Below are 20,378 nucleotides of genomic sequence, written 5' to 3' on the forward strand. Positions count from 1 at the left end.
GAGTCTCCATGCTTCTCCTCTCCGAGATGGACGCAGGTTAAGATCTCTCCTGGTAAGCCACACCTCGTGGTGCTACCCAGATTACTAAATATGGGTTAAAGGAAGATGTGAGAATTAACCAATAAGAGGCTGAAACTATGGGCCAGGCAGTGTTTTAAAAGAATACAGTTTCCGTGTAATTATTTCGGGTGTAAAGCTAGCCGGTGGCCGGGTGGCCGGGTGGCCGGGACGCAGCCCCGCTGCTTCACACTACACTCTGCAGCCACTGGCAGCCACAGGTGCCAGCCACAGGCCCAAGTTTCCTTCACTCAGGGCCAAGATAAACTGTCTCTCCCAGACTGAGACACAGCGAAGGTCTCTTCCAAACCACTATGTCACCAGGAACCATCTTGGAGCCCAGCCCCAGTCCTGGGGTGCTTTCCAGACACTCGTTTCTTAGCTGAGCAGGTAGGTGAGATACAGCTCTGAAAAGGGAGGTGCGGAATGAGTCCCAGACCCGGATTCTCAGTCTTCTACAACACTGTGCTTTTGTGGGGGGAGAGGAGGCATCCACACCCCAAACTTGTACCTGGAGACGTGGGAAAAGTGGGGTGGGAGGGGAGAAAAACTGAAAGGACAAAGTGGCCGTACCACTTCTCAAAGTCACTTAATGCTTCTCTTGTGGGCGTCCCCGCCCTGGCTGTCTGTCAAGCTCTCCGGGACAGGCAGGGCCTGCTCTAGCTGGGGGAGCTGCCGCGCTGCGAGTTTGGCGAGTCCTGTCCATTGATGGTGTTGAGCAGCAGGCATGCAGGCGGCCGTGGCAGGTGGGGGTGCCCAGGCTCTCGAGCCTGCTCCTCAGAGGCCAGGCAGAGCCTTTCCTCTTTGTCAACAGGAGGCCGTACGTGACAACTGTCACACAAGTCCAGGGGCCCATCCAGGCCATCATCGATGAGGGTACTGAACTCTTCGAGACCATCGTCATGGTGGCCCCGGTTGCACACACACACACCTCAATGCCTGAGTCTCCTGTGAAGCTGCGATGTTGACCAGGGGTCTTATCTTTGTTGTCGGGGGTACACTACCATGCTCCGAACTTGAATCTTTCAGTAGCTCCTCCTTACACTCCGAATCCCTGTCCAGGAAGGCCCCTGGGTCCAGCTACCCGTGGCCGGCCACTGAACCACTGGACTCCATTCCAGGGTCTTTGGTGGCTTCCCGGTCAGCGGGCACTTCAGAGGGCTGAGGGTCAGCGACACTCGGGGGTCTTTTTTTTTTTTTTTTTTTTTTTTTTTTTTTTTTTTCGAGACAGGGTTTCTCTGTGGCTTTGGAGCCTGTCCTGGATCTAGCTCTTGTAGACCAGGCTGGCCTCGAACTCACAGAGACCCGCCTGCCTCTGCCTCCCGAGTGCTGGGATTAAAGGCGTGCGCCACCACCGCCCGGCTCACTCGGGGGTCTTGTGCTGCTTCTACTGGGTCCAGACAAAAGACTGCTCTGTGCCCCCTGGGAGCCCTGGGGTGGGTCAACGCCTGGGGGGCTGCCGCCTGCAGGGCCACCCTGAGGGGGCAGCAGCTGCTGCTGGAAGGCACTGTGCGGTGGGGGAGGAGTCAGAGGTCTGTTCACCACTTCCTCATAAGGAGGTAGTAAATAGTTTGGCAAAAACTTGAAGTAAAATGGCAGAGCTGAGTAATTGTGGGCTTCCAGGTAGGCGATCAGGTTGATTTCATGTTGCCGCTGCTGGGCCTGAAGGTGGTGCTTGGCTCGGAGGTGGTGGCAGACGCAGCAGCAGCTCAGGATGATGACAAAGGTCCACACTAGCCAGAACCCAACACTGTCCCCAAGAGAATCAGAAAAGGCCGGCCCCTCTGTGAATCTGAGCTTTACCATTTGCTACAGCTCTGGAGGGGAGTATCTCTCTGGTCAGCTGATTTCTTCTCCCTCCTTTCACGTGCTTCAGGCGACCCAGGTAACAGCCTCCTTCGGCCTACTTATAGCTGCACAGAGTACAGTGTAGCTTCTGAGCCCTCAGGTCTGGCCTCAGAAACCATGAGAATAGTGGCACAGTTCAACATGACTAGCTTCTGAGACACAGGCTGGCCTGCAGTGTGGAGTGCAGTCAGTCATGCACTTCCTTGTTTCAGTTTCCTAAGTGCTGAGATCACAGGCGTGCTTTACTATGCCCAGCTCCTCTTTTGTATTCCTAAATGTTCAAATCTCCAGAAAGATCCAAATCTAAAATGCTTGTGATCCCAGGCATTTTCTATGGGGTATTCTTGACTTTGGAAATCCAGAAGCCAGTGGGTTTTTTGTTGTCACTGCAGCACTTTTATTTTTCTTTACACAATGACATGCTGCTGGGGCCCAGTGTTCTCACTGAACAGTAGAAAACCAAGATTTGTCATTTCTTAAATTGAGTACAAAAATCCTTACATAAATTAAAAGAATGAATACATTTACAGGTGTCAATGCAAACGTTCCCAACTCAAGGCAAGTAAGGACCCACGCAGTCAGGCGGGAAAACACCAGAACTGGGTCTTAAGGCTCGGACTTTCCCACCCTGTTAGACCAGCAAGACGGAAGTGGTAACTGGTTCAGGAACCCTTGCCAGCCTCGAGAAATCCTGGAAGTCAGCAGTCAGTTAATACCCTGCACAGATCACTGCACGGTGCTCACACATCCACCAGGCTGGGGATTTCTCTTCCACAGCATGCTCTCGCTCTCCCCAGCCACCAAGTGACCAAGCCACATGACTAAGGACTAAATCAAGATATGCACAGGACATTAAACATATAGCAAGGGAACAGTTAATTTGAATACAAGGTCAAAAATCAGCAACAAGTTCTACAATCTAGTGCTGATATTGGATACAAGCTTCAAGGACAAATTTCTTTTCAAAGGCTTATTCCAGTTTCATGAGGCTAGCATGAGGTGTGTACATTTGCCAGGGCAAATTGATACTTCAGAATCAGCACCTGCTCCGTCCATCTAGAAGCATTTGCGGTGGATGATGGAGGGACCCGACTCGTCGTACTCCTGCTTGCTGATCCCCATCTGCTGGAAGGTGGACAGTGAGGCCAGAATGGAGCCGCCGATCCAGACTGAGTACTTGCGCTCAGGGGGAGCGATGATCTTGATCTTCATCGTGCTGGGCGCTAGGGCTGTGATCTCCTTCTGCATCCTGTTGGCAATGCCTGGGTACATGGTGTTACCACCGGACAGCACTGTGTTGGCATACAGGTCCTTGCAGATGTCCACATCACACTTCGTGATGGAGTTGAAGGTGGTCTCGTGGATGCCACAGGACTCCATGCTCAGGGAGGAAGGCTGGAAGAGCGCCTCTGGACACTGGAAATGCTCATTGCTGATAGTGATCACCTGCCCCTCAGGCAGCTCATAGCTCTTCTCCAAGGAAGAGGATGATGCAGCAGTGGCCATTTCTTGCTCAAAATCCAGGGCAACGTAGCACAGCTTCTCCTTAATGTCACACACTCTTTCCCGCTCAGCCGTGGTGGTGAAGCTGTAGCCCTGCTCAGTCAGGATCTTCATGAGGTAGTCTGTCAGGTCCCGGCCAGCCAAGTCCAGACGCAAGATGGCGTGGGGAAGGGCGTAGCCCTCGTAGATGGGCACTGTATGTGTGACCCCGTCACCAGAGTCCATGACAATGCCAGTGGTGCACCCAGATGCATACAGGGACAGCACCGCCTGAATGGCCACGTACATGGCTGGGGTGTTGAAGGTTTTGAACATTATCTGCGTCATCTTCTCTGTTTGCTTTGGGGTTCAGGGGGGCCTCGGTCTGAAGCACCGGGTGCTCCTCAGGGTCACACGCAGCTCATTGTAGAAAGTGTGGTGCCAGATCTTCTCCATGTCGTCCCAGTTGGTGACGATGCCGTGCTCGATGGGGTACTTCAGTGTCAGGATTCCTCTCTTGCTCTGGGCCTCGTCACCCACGTACGAGTCTTTCTGGCCCATGCCCACCATGACGCCCTGGTGTCGGGGGCGCCTGACGATGGATGGGAACACGGCCCTGGGGGCGTTGTCGCCAGCAAAGCCAGCTTTGCACATGCCGGAGCCATTATCAATGACGAACGCGGTGATTTCTTCTTCCATTGCGATCAGCGAAGGCTGGGGAGATGGAGCAGCGGGAAGACTCGCAGAGCAAACTGGCGGCGGAGTGTGAGCAAGCCAGTGTTTTTTGAGGGGCTGCTTCATTCCAATTCTGAGGCCCAGATCTAAAAAGCAATGTGCATGAGATAGAGTGTCCCATGGTGTGATGTCTCCAGACAATAGAGCTGACTCAGGCTTCACTGTTTGGCAGTTGAAACAAACTTAGAGCTTGACACTGTGTCACTTATAATGCCACCATCACTGTGTCCTTGGATGGCTCCTACCACAAGTCCTTAATCTGATCTTTCTTTCTAGTCTATAAATCAACTGCCTTTCAAAGCAGATTGGGAGCCTCAGTTACTCTGAGGTAGGAGGGGTAGAAGCCTAAGACCATTCTGGGCTCCATAGAAAGACACTGTTTGCTTTGTTTCTTTGGTTGGTTGGTTGAGTTTCTTTCTTGAGATGTTAGATGATTTTCTGTCCTCTGTGGGGCCCTGAGACTGCCATAATACTCAGTAGTCTCACCAATTTAAAAAGCAGCAGGCAGGACATTGTTGCTTTCTAGGTGACTCTGCTCCTGGGGCCCAGTGACAGGTGGACTTTTCAACTTCTAGAAAGGTCCGCAGAGATATCTGTTCTGTGCATAGAACCTGACTGCCTCCTAGTGTTCTTTGACTTTATTTTGCAGCCCATGAGACACAGGAAGTATTCCAGAACCTGGGCATTCACAGGGCCTGTGTCATACCTCCCATCTGCAGCCAGAGCCTACCTAGTTGTCATAGGTCTGACCTCTGCCACTGTAAGCAACATTGGCACCTGCAGATGCCAGTGCATGGGACCTTGCTCCTCCCAGATGCTCCACTAATCCCCACAATGTCCCTATCTGATACAAGTGGCACTCTAGCTCCTTCCCACTTTTGTGGAGTCTATGGATCTGACCATCTTCCTTTGGCTTCTCTTATGTCCACACTGGATGCTCTGCTACCAAACTAGCCCAGCTGGCCTGTGCCTCACATTTTCCTCACATTGGTCCTATCACATTGTCTTCCTGGATCCTTCCCCCTGTGTCTGCCTCTGGTATCTTCCATGCTTCCCTCCTCCCATCTCAAAAACATATCATGACATGTGGATTTGTGGGTCACTCTGAAAGTCCCCAACCCTAGTCTCCATCTTAAGATGTTTATGTGATATTTTTGTGATCACCTAGGGAAAAACAGGATACCTATGAGTAGCAGAAGCAGCCTTGAGAGCAGCTGCACCTGCCAAGGGGGCAAAACAGGATATCTGTGGGCGGCAGGAGCAGTCTTGAGAAAAACACCCAGTCCTTTGTGTATCAAAGCTCAGAAGGCAGAAACTGGATGAAAACTGGCTTACTTTAGACTTGTTTTTGTTCTTAAGGTTCTGAAAACTTGGTAACTGCACAATACATACAGTTATAAGATATACTTAACCAGAGAATACTGACAGTTTACTGTACAATAGCCTTATCACTGAGTGCTGTGGACCATTTCTACCCAAAGGAAATGCACTTGTTTTTATCCTGTTAGACTTGTTTTCATCTTGATGTTGACCCCCCCCCATATGTTAATTTGAGTTGACCAATGATATTGCTCTTGCTATGGTTCCCTGTTATGTAACCCTGTGACCCTATAAATGCTTGCTGGAAGAATACCAAGGGGGGCTCAGTCTCACTGGAGTACTGAGTTCCCAGTTGGTGCCTTCGATATCAAAGGATCCTCTTGCTGTTTGCATCCATTAGCGTGGCTTATTGAGGCTGGGGGACCCTTCCCTGAACCTTAGAAATTAGGGTCTTTCATCTTGGAGGTTCCACTGAGGTTCCCGTACTCAGTAACCCACAGTGCCAATCGGGAGGTATGCCGGCCGGTCTTTATGTGTTTTTCTGTGTGTTCTGTTGTGTGATTTCTTATGTGTTTCTGTAAGTCGTTTGTACGTACAAATGCTCCGTAGGCTAATCAGGAGGGAACTGACGGGTCTCATACTTCTTGGTAGCCACCCTGCAAGACGTGCCAGGGATTCTAGGGGCTTGATTTTTCAGAGTCCAATTTGTTTCTGAGAGTGAACCTGCCAATCTGTTGGAGGATGCGGGAGGATGCTTTTGGTTTTGTGCCGATACCATGCCGTGAGGCTTCTGGCCTTCTGTCTGCCTGTCTGTTTTGTGTCTGTTTTGTCTGTCTTTGTCTTGATCTATTTGGAGGAATAGCCCAACATGGAACAGAATCTAACCATCCCCTTATGTTTAAGTCTAGGACACTGGAAAGATGTCCAGCTCAGGGCCGATGGGCAGGCCCCACACACCCTAGCCCCCTTCTCCCAGGCCAGGAGCTTCCAGCCCTGATCCGCAGTGCCAGGAAGAAGGCTCCCGGTGCTCTTCTCCAGACTAGACAGCCACAGTAAGAGGTGGGAGCAAGAAGAGTGCAGAACCTGTTGGCCACCCGGATGGTGGCTCCCCCGCAGAGAGGCGCTGAACCAGCAGTGGAGACTAGCTCTCCATCCAGCCCCTGGGGCAGAACTCTCTTGCCCTCACTGCCTCCTCCCCCACAGCAGGACTCCTTCCCCAGCGAGCCAGTCCTCCTGATGGAGAAGGTACCACAGAGACGGCCCGGGAGGAGGCCTACCTTCCCCGAGGCTGGCATCATGGGGGCGGCACAGGTGTCCTCGACCCGAAGACAGTCTTGCTACCTGTGCGACCTGCCTCGCATGCCCTGGGCCATGATCTGGGACTTCTCTGAACCTGTCTGCCGCGGTTGCGTCAATTATGAAGGCGGCTACCGCATAGAATTCATGATTGAGACCGCCCGACAGCTGAAGCGGATACACCAAGACGGCCGCTGCCCTGGCCGAGGCCGCTGACGCTGCCGCAGCCGCTGCCACAGCCGCGATAGACCAACATAGCCGTTTTTGAGTATCTGCCACCCCTGACTTCTCCCACCTGCCCAGTGGACTGTACCCGTCCTACCTCTACCTGAACCACCTGAAGCCCCCAGAAGCAGGAGCGTCCTCCTCAGCCAGCTGGGTCAGCCCAGCATCTTCGATACCCAGAAAGATGGCTTCTACCTGCCTGCGCCTGTGACCTTGCACTCTTACTCATCCTCCTCCAGAACTCCCAGTGGTCTCTCCTCTGGTGGCCCAGCCAAAGGCTCCTCCCGGGAAGGTGCAGGGAAGGACCGCTCAGCCCGCGAAGGAGACCCCCTCCATTGTTCGGTAAGAAAGACCCTTGGGAACAGGAGGAGGTGACCAAGACCGTGGGGTGATGGACTTGAACCAGGAGGCCCGAGCCGAGCGCTGCCAGGACTGTGGGCCCTCATGCCTGGCTGAGCACCTGTCACCCTTTTTGGCAGAGGCCAAAGCCAAGGGCTCTATGTAGCCATCTGCCCTGAGCCTCTGCAGTGGAGTGATGGACGCAGGAACTGTCTGGAAGTACCACTTTCAGACATGGCCCGAAATGGTGTGCCCAGTGACCCTGGAGGTGTGCTGGACTTCCTGGAGGAGGTCCACCACAAGCAGGAGAGCATCGTGGATGCAGGCCCTGTTGTAGTTCACTGCAATACTGGAATTGGCAGGACGGGAACACTCATTGTGATTGATATCCTTATTGACATTATTAGAGAGAAAGGTGTTGACCATGACATCGATATTTGAAAAACCATTCAGATGGTGCAGTCCCAGAGGCCAGGAATGGTACAGAAAGAAGCACAGTACCAGTTCATCTATATGGCTTTACATCCAGAGGCTGCAGCACATGATCAAGGAGGAACATAAAAGCCAAATGAAAGGACCCGAACATAGCAATATTAAGAATTCCCTGGTGAACCAGACAATCAGTGGCCAGAGCCCCATGCCACATTGCACTCAAACACCACCCAGTGCAGAAGTGAGGGAGGTTCTGGGCTTGGCACATAGCTCATTACCATGTCCCATGAGCATTAGAAGTTTCCCAAGAACACGGAATGACTCTAAGAAGGATGATAATGATGACAGTGGGCATAGCTCCCAGAGGAGGGACAGCATCTCCAATAGGGTTTTCTATGAAGAGTTCCTGGCACTGGCAAGACGTATGGACTATGTGGAGCACTCCATAGGCAGCATCATGTCCAAGATTGATGCTGTGGTTGTCACATGTAAGACCATGGAAAATGTAGATGTTAAGTGCTATTCTATTTTGGCAATTATATTCTCCATTTGCAGGACAAATCATCCCTCTACAAACTGAGTTAGCCCAAAGATAATCCCCTGGCCACTCATGACCAGCATAATTGATGTGAGCTGAGTTAACTTTTAAATGACGGGATATATGTGACTTTTGACATTTTGACTGGTTTTACATTGTCCCATAGCCTTCCCTGCTATGTGAAAGTGGCAGTATCAGGGGAATGCAGAGCTTCAGTAAACGCTATCCACAAGTACCAGAGAGAGAGAATGGGCTAAATACAAACACAGTTTAACTGAAGAAACCCTGTTAATGGAAATTGTAAAGAAAGGGGATTATCTAAGTTTTGCCTCAAAATTGTAAAAATTCCTTTGTTATTGCCTAATTCTAGTTGCTTCTTACTATAAGGAGGAGTTCAGATACCAGTTTTTGCCACAGTCTTACAAGTTCATCTCTGGCTGTGGTCTCAAGGAGATTTATTTACTTATTTTTTTATTTTTATTTTTCCTGGAATAAAGTTTGCTTCTGGTTTACTAGACTTTGGTGTTTTTTTTGTACAAACCCCGTGGACCTAACATTTTGGTGACCCATACAGGGAAGCACAAACCTGGTTCTGGGGGGGGGCACCCCAGTCTCTGGTCTCTGGTAAACTTTATTATTACTGTTTTTAACCAATTGGTAAGTTTCTGGTTTTATTTGGTATCTGGTATCTGGACAATCTGCAGGCTCAAGAACATCTAGTAGACATGCTTCTAATCTCAGAGCCTGAGGGAAATGGGGGTTGTTCCAATTCCTCCTCTGGCCATTGGGTCATTTGGTTACAATCCTTTGGGACTGATAAGATCTCATGTGACCCAACATGCAGCAATGTCTTGTCGAATCTGTTTGTCATGTTCTGTTTAATTGTCATATCATGTTGAAAATTGTCTACTGTCAGGCTCATGTGGTGGCTGTTATTAAATTCCTGTCTACCATGGGCTAAGGTTCTTCTGCACCTCAGATCCTTTCATATCCTATGCTCCCACTTCCAGGATTTCAGGAATTTAACAGTAGATTTTGCCAGCCTTCCCTGTCCTCTTTGCCTCGAGAGTCCAGGCTTCAGTGGGCACCTGTCTGTGCTAGCACTGCTGTTAGCCAGGGAGAGGACTGCCCCTCCCCTGCAGGAGCTGTAGTCCCAGGCTGGCTTGTCAAGGAGAAGCCAGGAGGACAGAGGCAAGCAGAGGCAACTGCAAGGCCAGGTACCAAGGATGGCCACTGTTGGCCACTTGTCCTGGAAAATAATTGGTTTTATTCTCACAAAATATCACATGTTCCAAAGCTGCACAGCGGGAAGCATGAGAGTGGAGCAGCAGTGGGACCAGAGCCATCAGGAAAGGAGGAGCTGATGCAGAGGTCATAGAGGGGTGCTGCATACTGGCTTGCTTTCTCTGTGGTGACATAAAACTAGTCAGTATACCCCTAGTAAAGCTTGGCTGACTGACTGCTGAGATCTTGCTTTGCCCGCCTTCTTATTTTTTAAATCAGCAGAAAAGAGATTCATTCCTGTAACTGTCTAGCCTGGCCCAGCATAGACCAGCAAGACCCAACTATGTCACAGCCTCACGCATGGCCCCTCTTTTCCCACCACTCTACAGTCCCTCCCTTGTCCCCTTTTCCCCTCACCTCCTAGGCCCAGCACTTCAGCCTCTGATGGAGACTGTCCTGGGAAGAACAGAACCACCTCCTCTGGGAGACCCTCCGGCCCCCTTATGCTCAACCCCTGGATGGCCCCTGGGCTCTGGGAACTCACCCATTGGACTGCCCCAGCTCTACAGACACGGCCTGCTTCTCCCCTTCACCTGTACCTCACTTCCCAGCTCTGCTTCATATAAACACTCAAAGATCTCTGCAACCTTTTTCTGTTCTCCTTTGCTTCTTGCCTGCCCTTCAGATGCTCTGCTGCACCCTCTGCTCACAGCAGGACCCCAACATGGCCCTTCTCATGAATCCAGCAACCCACAGCAGCCCAGGTCATGGGGCCACCAGCAGCTTGGGCCCAAGACTCAGGGCTCCTTCCTCCTTAAATGGTCACTTCAGTAGAGACAGGCTGGCCTGTTGCTGGGTCTTTCTGCCCCTAGGCCTCAGTGCCTCTGAGCATTCCTGGGCCCTGTCCCTCTCTGCAAACCAGCAGCAGCTGCTGCCTTGCTAGCCTTTCCTCTTCAGTCACAGCTGCCCCATGGGAGCAGCCTGGGTCTCCCTGGGTTTCTAGTGTGCCTTGTGGCTTTCATCTCAGGAGTGGGGAACTCTGCATGATTCACTTGTGGTGGCACCTGGCTGAGTTGTGCAGGCTGGCTTCACACTCTCCATGAGATTCTCCTGCTCCCCAAATGCTGGGATGACATGTGTGCTACCATGCTGGCTAAAAAAATAGGTTCGATAAAGGACAGGGATGAGTGATCCTCGGTACTTCAACAGTAGGGGCACCAAAGTTTAAGGCCAAGACATCTTGGACTATGTCTAACAGTGCGGGTCTCCATGAAGACTCTGTCACCCTCAGGACATGGCTATGTTAATAAAACTAGGCAGTAAGCAAACCTGTCAGAGGTGACAAACAAGACTGCCAGGCTGGGGTCACTCAGTGGCAGGGTGCTCACTAGGCATTGTGAGGGCCCAAATTTCATCCCTGCCATCACAGAAAACAACACATCTGCTGGGGATGTAGTTCAGTGGTTGGGTGATTGCCTAGCGAATGTGAGGACCTGGGCTCCATCCCCAGGACTAAACCCCAACACCCATAAAACCCCCCAGGTCCAGTGTTCGCTGTCAGCAATGAGGCCTGAGTACAATTCTCATGACCGATGGTGCAAGGAGAGAAAACAACTCCCTCAAGTTGTCCCTAACTGCTCCTGTGCCCTACACACACACACACACACACACACACACACACACAGAGAGAGAGAGAGAGAGAAAGTGTAATTAAGAAAAACACGTAGCAGGGCACTGCTACGTAACTGGTGCACACCTTTAAACCTGGCACGTGGGAGACAGAGGTCAGTGAGTTTGAGGCCAGTTCGGTCTACAGAGCAAGATCCCACACACGCAGAACTGCAGAGAATTCCTGTTTCGCAAACAAACAAAACAGAGTATTGAAAAAAAAGGAAAAGAAAAAAGAAAGAAAGAATTTGGGTCTGAAGAGCACTTGCTGCTATTCCAGGGGATCTGAGTTTGTTTCCCAACACCCACACTGGGAGGCTTATCTGGTTTCCCAGTGCAACTTGTGTATGTGTCCCTGTGCTGCTGGCACCCATTCACCATGGGGACTACATCTTCTTAAGAGGAATGCAGATCTGAGCTCCAGACCTACACCTTCAAGGGGCCTGTTCCGTGTCCTTCCAAAGGTGAGATTTAAAGCTCCTGCGCCAGGAGGAAGGGAGTGCCACTTAGAATAGAGACTGTAGGAGGATGTTCTTCACATACAGAATGCAAAGCACGTCCAGAGGTCCTACTTTGTATCTCCAGCCAAGGGGTGGTGTGAGTGGGCGTGGCTTCAAAAAGTCTCTCTAAAGCCTGGCAGGCTTCAGAGCAAGCTAAATGCATGAGTCCTAAGCTGGAAAGGAGGAATGGCTAATATAGCACCCTGCTCCTCACAGCTCCGTGGATCCTGTTCCAGGAAAAGGTGCACCTACACACGTCCGAGTCCTCGGGTGTACGAGAGGCCAGCTGGGGACTTGGAGAACAGGACAAAATCTGTGGCACTTCTATATTAGGCGTGAAATGTGTAAAAGCTGGGCCTGGAAAGCCACAGAAGAACTTCTCCTAAGAGGGCCCGAAGAGGGGAAAGGAGGAAGAAAGAGCTCCAGCAGCCCGGGAGATGATGGGGTGCAGCCTCTGGGAGTCACCTCCTCATTCCTCCACAACACAGCACAGACTCTTCTGTCTCCTGCCCTGCAATTCTGGTGGTGGAACTTAGAGCATTCAGCATACATGCTGGGTAAGTGTTCCACCATGGGCCCACACCCCCAGACAGGTATCCAGTATGTTTCTCCAACAAGTGCAAAGTCTGGCTTGGAACTCCTAGCTGGGCAAAACCCTCTTTCAAGTCCAGCTGATGACTGTGTGGGTCAGGTGGGGACTCGGGACTCCTGGTTTAACTCCCCTCCTGACAAGAGACCATGAACGTAGGATGTGCTGGGTGGGTCCAAAGTCCAATCCAGAAAGCCCTGCTTGTGCCTACTTCTTGGCTGCCTCCCGAGAGCAGAGCTGAGCCAGCCGAGATCTCCTTATGCCTCAGAGTTACAGCTACAGGCAGGTCCTGATAGTGACAGGTGGCATGGATTATAACTTAGGCAGAATTGGGGACACAGGGATCAAGGCTTGGAATGAGGGGAGCCTATTACGTTTCCTGTGAAGAGGAGCTGCCTCCAGCCAAACACAGAAAGCCATGTCGAGGATTAACCCATGATGACAAGAGCAGAGACCCCATAGCTCTGCTCTTTGGGACACTTGCTGTGGCCCCTGCTTTTGTTTGTCTCAACTGACTTTTCCAGTCAACTACCAGGACAGGGTCCTTGTTTATTCCTATTTTCCCAAAATGGACTCAGGCAGGTTTTGGCTTTGGAGATGGACCTAGGATTTCTAGAACCAGGCAGGAAGTGTGGCTAGGATGCAGAGTTTGTGCTTTGGATCTTAACACATGCAAGGCTCAGGCTTCCTCAGCTCCAAGGAGATGAAAAAGGCAAGTGCTTTTCTAGAACCTAATCGTCTACAATAGATGATACAATACAATAAATCTCTTAATCCAAATTTGGTGGTCAAACTGTCTTGATGCTGGCTCCTTCTTTGACCTCAGGGCCACCCTTTGCACTATGTGATGCTGTAGTGTTTCCAACTTGCATTATAATGAGTGTGGTGACCAAAGATGATGATAGTTTTGTGTAGAATGGTCCACATGGAAGGGGCTGAAGGCAACAATAGACGTTGTGTATGAAGTCTGGCTAAAGTTCCTACTGGTCTCAGTGCATCTCTGGGGCATCTGCAGGAGTCAGGGGAGAGGTGGGGAGAGCTTGGTTTCTTGTGGTGTTTGCTGGCTGGTAGAAGGGATTGCCCATGAGTGACCATGGAAGGATCGCCAGCTGAAGCAGCCTGGGGGCACAGTAGGGCCATTGTCTCTCTAGCTCTTGTATCACCACTAACCTGGGTTTCTGGATACTCGGTCCCCATCTGGGAACAAACTGTCACTTTACCTGAAGCGTTAGCTGTGTGGGACTCCATTCTCAGAGGTTGTCCGATCACCATGTCTCTCATAAACTGCATTATTTCCTCCACAGTCCCAGGCCGCCAAGGTACCCATCTTTTCCCATCTGCCTGCTGTTAAGGTTTTGTGTGTGTGTGTGTGTGTGTGTGTGTGTGTGTGTGTGCACATGCTCTTTCATCTCCATTGCAGTCCCTTCTCTGCCTGTTTCTTTTGATAACTTCTTTACCAATGACCATGATATTCCTGCTTCACCTTAGTTAGGGAAGGTCTCCTACTCTGGGGCTCATCCAGCCGATGATCCGCTCTCAGATGTGGCCTGCCCCGTGTCCCACCTACCAGCACTTTTTGTCTTTGAAGTCCCCAACCCACCTGTGCTAGGAAGCCCCTGCCCGGCTCATCATTCAGCCAGGCTCCCCCAGCCATGGCCTCCTCACAGAACAAGACAGGCCCTTCTCTTTTGCCCTTGTGGTCTTTCAGTTTCTCCTGACAGTGCCTACAGATCGAAATTTTACCCATGACCAGCATGGATTGCAAATACTCCAGAACTAAGAGCTTTGTTATCCTAAGTGAGCTCCTGTGCCCTCCCTCAACCCAGGCTCCATGATGGTTAATTGGACTGTGTCTTTCTGATGCTGAAGTCCAAATTCAGAAAAGTGGAGCCTGATTTGCAATAGGATCTTGTAGAGATCAGAAGTTGAGGCCACATGGGAGTTAGTTGCTCTCTTCATGGACAGCAAGGTATGCATAAAAGAATATTCCAAATACTTGGGTGGGATACCAGGGAAATCAAGCCTTTGAGCTCAAAAGTACTGCCGACATTGCTCATTTGTATTGCTAATGCGCCCTCTAGTGGCTGTCCTTGGTTGTCAGCTTGACTGAAAGGAATTAACTAAAACACAACTGGGTACAGTTGTGAGAGATATTTTCTTAATTTATTTGATTTGGGAAGACACAATTCTATTTAAGGCCCCCAGAATTATGTTGTCACTGGCTCCTCACAGACTGACCACACAGAATTTAGTCACAAAGCCAAAGGGCATCTAAAACTTCCAGCCAGAACTCTCAGTGTGAGCCCGTAGGTCTTTTGTCTATCTCACTCGCCTATTGACACTAGTTTTTAGACACTGCCAGTCTCTTCCTCTAGCATAAGCACTGCCTAGCCCACTGCTGTTTCCATCCTAGACAGACAAAATCTATTTATTTTATTTTAAGAGGCAATAAGCAGAACTCTGTTCCCCAGCACCTTTGCTGGCCTTTTCTTTGGTGCATCATATCCCCTTCTGTGCCTTTTCTTCTAGGTCACAGATGGAACCAGGCTCTAAAGTGGATGCACTCTGAATAGAAACCATGGGCTGTCCAGACACCCAGATGATATCAGAGACTTTCCCTTAAGCAAGCATCCATGGACATCACCCTCGGTTTGCCTCTGATCAAAGAGATTATTGTGATCTAGCAGTACTGAGCACTAGCTCAGTAGATATTTCATCCCTTTGATGTCATTATTTCATGCCTAAATGACCCTGGTGGTTGATGTTTTTCCTTCTTAGTTTGTGACTATTCTTTGTAAACCCTACTGCTTTGGTCAGGTTTTCCAGAGACCTGATACTAGAAGAACTAGAGATATATCACATTGGTTTAGAGGTAAAAATAATTTTGCCTGTTGTCTGGATGTTGTGGAACAAATAACATCAAATGAAAAACAGCTGTTCCTGGTTGTAGATGAGCAATTTAGACAACCAGGGATTTGGAGGTGTGACCACCTCCTCCAGACTGGTTAGATCAACCCTAAGCGACTTTGTTTTTTTGGTTTTTTTTTTTTTTGGTTTTTTTTTCTTTTTCTCATTTTTTTATTCAAGATTTCCATCTCCTCCCCTCCTCCTCCCTCTTCCCTCCCCTCCCTTCCACCCATACTCCCACTCCACCCCTCTCCAAAGACACAGAGCCATCAGGGTTCCCTTCACTATGTTAAGTCCAAGGTCCTCCCAGCTCCCCCTAAGTCCAGGAAGGTGAGCAACCAAACTGACAAGGCTCACAGTGAGCCCGTCCAAGCTGTAGAGTTCATGTTCATTGCCATTGTCCTTGGTTTCTCAGTCCTCCTCCACCGTCAGCCACATTCAGAGAGTCCGGTTTGGTCCCCTGTTCCATCAGTCCCATTCCAACTGGACTTGGCAAAAAGGCAGCCTACTAACTGGGAAAAGATATTCACCAACCCGGCAACAGACAAAGGCCTGATCTCCAAAATATATAAGGAACTCAAGAGACTAGACTTTAAAATGCTAATGAACCCAATTAAAAAATGGGGCACTGAACTGTACAGAGAATTCTCATCAGAAGAAGTTCGAATGGCCAAAAGACACTTAAGGGCATGCTCAACCTCCTTAGCAATCAGGGAAATGCAAATCAAAACAACGCTGAGATACCATCTTACACCTGTCAGAATGGCTAAAATCAAAAACACCAATGATAGCCTTTGCTGGAGAGGATGTGGAGTAAGGGGTACACTCATCCTAAGCGACTTTGTTAAGGGTGTGCTGCTCCCTGTGAAAATAAACTGATGATCTTGTTGGTTAGAGGAGTAACGGTATTGCTGGAGAGCACCAGGAGGAGGCAAAATGCACACGCAGTCTGTGTGTACATAAATATGAGTTGGATTGAACAGATAAATAAATAGATAAAGAGATGCTTCCTGGAAAGCAAAATGTCAAGAACTGCTTCTCAGGTCCAGAGAGGAAGAGGTAGGACTCCCTCTGTCAGGAAAATTTCTTTTAAGTGTTGTCTTTGACAGAATGGGTTCTCTTGAAACTAGTAAGCTTCTGTAAGAAGTCTGTGATGTTCTCTGTGGCAGTGAGTTCTAGCACTTAGAGTTAATGAAGTATTGCACCGTATCCAGTCCTGCACCCTTCCTCATGAACTGACCTCATCTCCTTCTTGAAGCACTTCAGTTATCCCAGCTCAGCTAGACAAAGCTGATGATACAGATTAATCCAGCCCTGGAAAAGGCAGAATTGAGAAAACCTTCTTATGGGAGGAAAGGAATTCTTCTTGATAACGGGAAAATAAATTTGCTCTCAGGGGGTTGAGGAAGTGGCAGAGCCCCTGCTGTGGATTTAGCCAACAACAGAGGCCATGTGCCTTGGTGAGTAGTGTGCCTTTGCAGATTTGGTTTGGGAGAGGGGACACAAGAGCAGAGACCAAAGCTCTCCCCTTTTGCCAGGCAAATTTCAGAGGGTTTGTGGATGTGTTTCTTCCCAATGACTGGTTTATTCTTGTCAAGCGGTTCCTGGAATAGATCTTTTGAGACCCTAGGTGAGTCAGAGAGTATATATTTGGAGGTGGGTGCCAAACTAGGGCTTTTCAAAGCTCAGCTAAAGCAGGGGAGTAGAAGTCTGACTGGCCTTGCCTTTCTCTGACTTTGCTTTGCAGTGCTTGGTACTAAACCTAGGCTTTGTAAATGGTAGATAAGGGGCTGGAGAGATGGCTCAGAGGTTGAGAGCACTGACTGTTTTTCCAGAGGTCCTGAGTTCAATCCCAGTTACCTCATGGTGGCTCTCAACCATCTCTCATGAGATCTTGTGCCCTCTTCTGGCCTGCAGGCATACATGCAGACAGAAGAATGTATATACATAATAAATAAATTTTTTTAAAAAAATGTTAGATAAGTGCTCTCCCAATAAACTATATTTCCAGGCCTCCATGGGAACTGTGTAAACATATTTTCAATCTTGAGTGTTCAGGCCTGCAAGTGCAGTGGTCTGAGAATGGTCCATTTAGGCTCATACATTTCAATGTTTAGTCTGTCCTTATGCAACTGTTTGGGAAGGTATAACCTTGAGGGAGGTGTGTCACTGCGAGTAGGCTTTAAGGCTTCAAAAGCCCATGCCTTCTCTGTTACTTCTCTCTGGCTCCTGCTTGTGAACCAAGTTGATACAAGTTTTCAATTATTGCTCAGAGGAGATGGAGCCAGCCACCAGGTCAGACATACTGAATCTTTCCGGGAAAGACACCACTCGTGGTGTGACACAGATTATTATATATGGGTTAGTCGAGATGTGAGTAAGAGGCTGAAACTCATGGGCCAGGCAGTGTTTAAATGAATATTGTTTGTATGTTGTTATTTCGGGTTTGAAGCTAGCCATGCGGGAGCCAGGCAGGGCAAAAGCAGGCCTGCCTGCAGCTCCTCTCTACACTCCACATGCCTGCCTGCTGCTATGCTCACCACCATGATGGTCATGGAATCATTAGCCCAGAATTAAATGGTTTCTTTTGTGAGTTTCATTGGTGCCAGTGCCTTATCACAGCAATAGAAAAGAAATTAAGACAGCAGGTGAAGGCTCTTAAGAAACTAAGGCAGGAGGTGAAGGCTCTTAAGAGACTAAGGCAGCAGGCGAAGGCTGCTTTTAAACAATTTTAAACAAATTTAAACAAGACATATTTTTAAAATCATCTTAAAGGACCTTAGGGCATTTGAATGTTGAGAATAATATTTAAATAATCTTTTGACCTTAGAACAAAATATATGACTACTTACACATGGTACATTTGGATTTCTCAGTAATATCTGTAGTTTTAGTATATGGATCTTTATCTGCTCAGCACATTTATCTCTATTAATGATAAAGTATAGTTTTAAATTCTGCTTAATCATTTTTATGGTTAACTAATATGTGGTTGTATTTTTCATGTGGTCCAATTTGACATGCATGTGTCTCGCATGGGTGATTAAGTGCGAGTGGCTGTCATATCTCTTGCCTCATATATTTGCCATTTCTATGTAGTCATAGCACCATCAATCCTCTCTGTTATTTTGAAATAATCAGTCAGCTGTTGCCATTCTTAATGATCTTATTGTTCTATGTTATATGGGCTCTCCATATGTAGATTCATGTCCTGGGGATGTGATTCTTTCTTCTACTTCCATGTGCACCAAAAATTCATGTGATGCACAGATATACATGCAGGCACAACACACGTGCACATAAAAATAAAGTCTTAAAGTGTAGAATGGAGCAGCGGGCTGTGTCCCGCCACCCGGCTAGCTTTACCCAAAATAATTACACGGAAACTGTATTCTTTTAAACACTGCCTGGCCCGTTATCTGTAGCCTCTTATTGGTTGATACTCATATCTTGCTTTAACCCATATTTAGTAATCTGTATAGCACCGTGAGGTAGTCGATTACCAGAAGAGATCTTAACCTGCATCCATCTCAGAGAGGAGAAGCATGGTGACTTACTATGGCGACATCCTGAAGCGTCTCCCCACTCCTTCTTCCCACAATTCTGTTCTGTCTACTCCACCTACCTAATTTTCTATCCTATTAAAGGGCCGAGGCAGTATCTTTATTAATAATGAAAGTAACACATAGACACTCCCCCATCATTAAAGTAATAGAAACAACTAAAATTATTGTTGGAAATACTATCCATTTTTAGTAACAACATTTCTAATAATGAAATTACTATTCCATTATTTCAAAATAAGTATAGCGATAAATAAATATAATTGTTTTCATGATTCTGATACTATTAATACTTCAAGAAACAGAATTTATATGTTTTATAGTATTTATTTTGAATTAATGCTTCAACATAATTATTAACTGAAAAATGGAGGAACCTTTCATAAGGGATTAAGTTGTACCCAACTTAGTTCACATTAATTTTATGTATACCACAAGAGCATAAATGATCATTTTCCTGGACCAAGTTTATTTTCCTAGAATCTAAATAGCTGTAATCTTTAGCCAACTTCACTGCCCAGGATCAACTAAGCATCTTTCCTATATGATAGACAATTCAGACCATTTAGGCACTTTTCTCTTTTGCTTTTTTCTTTTATCATTGGCCTCAGGTCACCAGGTCAATAAGAAACCACAGGTGGAACTTTTGAAAACTCGTTCTGGTGCTCGCAAAAGTGGTGGCATGTTGGAGGCTTGTCACAGCACCTCTCTTCCCCAGGGAGAGAGTACTCCTCGAACATTTAGTTCCTAGGTCTCTGGAACCTCAGTGAACAGCACCTCACACAGTGAGGGGTCAACACTTCGGCTGCCAAGCTTCTGGGACACCACACAATAACCATTTCTCCAGTCTCAAGTGGGCACATATTCAGGATACTTGGTCTGTCCAGAAGTTACTCTCACCACCCTCCGGTTTTCCAAGATGACACAATGAAGCGCCTATCTGCTCTTCTTCCCGGCACACTCATCTTGGTCAGGACAACAAAAGCAGATGATAAGAATCTATTTTTTCTCCTAGCAAGCTGCTTTCTTATTTCCCTCAAGGAATAAATGCCTGAGGTCTCCAGGATGGCAGTTAACTGCATCCGTCTCCAGCCACACCTCCCATTGAGGGTAAGCCCACCAACACCCAGCTCTCTCCTCCAGCTCTCCCCTCACTGATGCCTCCAGGAAGAAGCCAGATATGAACCGGCATGAGTGTGGGATATTTGGGTGAAAGCTCAGTCCCTGGCATCCATAAAACAAAGAGTCTGGTATGTTTGATGGAAGTTCCATTCCAAGCACCTGGCATCCATATACCCCAAGAGTCTGGGATGTTTGGGTGGTAGTTTCATCCCAAGCCCCTTCCCTGGGAGTTTCCTCAGTCCAGACTCCACCTCTGAGAAAGCCCCTCCCCAGAGATGCTCAAGACCACTCCCACAGGGTATTTAAATTGTACCCCAGAAAACAAGCACATGGTTTTCTGTTTCTTGTGCACTTAGGGAAATAATAAAGAGATGAGTACTAACTGCTTCTAATTTTTAGATAGTTTATTTTTCTTGAAGAGGTGAGATGTTGTTTTGTCATTGAAAGAAGGGATGCATTGTCTGACCTGCTGTGGAAATTATTTAAGGCAAAATTTTAAAAAATGCATGTTTTCTGAAAAGCTATTTTCTTGA

The 20,378-nt window shown here is 48.3% G+C and overlaps 2 pseudogenes; both read right to left on the reverse strand.

Moving 5' to 3' along the window:
- Window positions 1–716: 716 nt before the first annotated feature.
- LOC119805820 lies at window positions 717–1,863 on the reverse strand (annotated as a pseudogene).
- A 1,098-nt stretch (window positions 1,864–2,961) lies between these two features.
- On the reverse strand, window positions 2,962–4,089 carry LOC119805813 (annotated as a pseudogene).
- Window positions 4,090–20,378: the final 16,289 nt, after the last annotated feature.

The sequence above is a fragment of the Arvicola amphibius genome, unplaced genomic scaffold (genome assembly GCF_903992535.2).
Source record: "Arvicola amphibius unplaced genomic scaffold, mArvAmp1.2, whole genome shotgun sequence".
NCBI lineage: Eukaryota > Metazoa > Chordata > Mammalia > Rodentia > Cricetidae > Arvicola > Arvicola amphibius.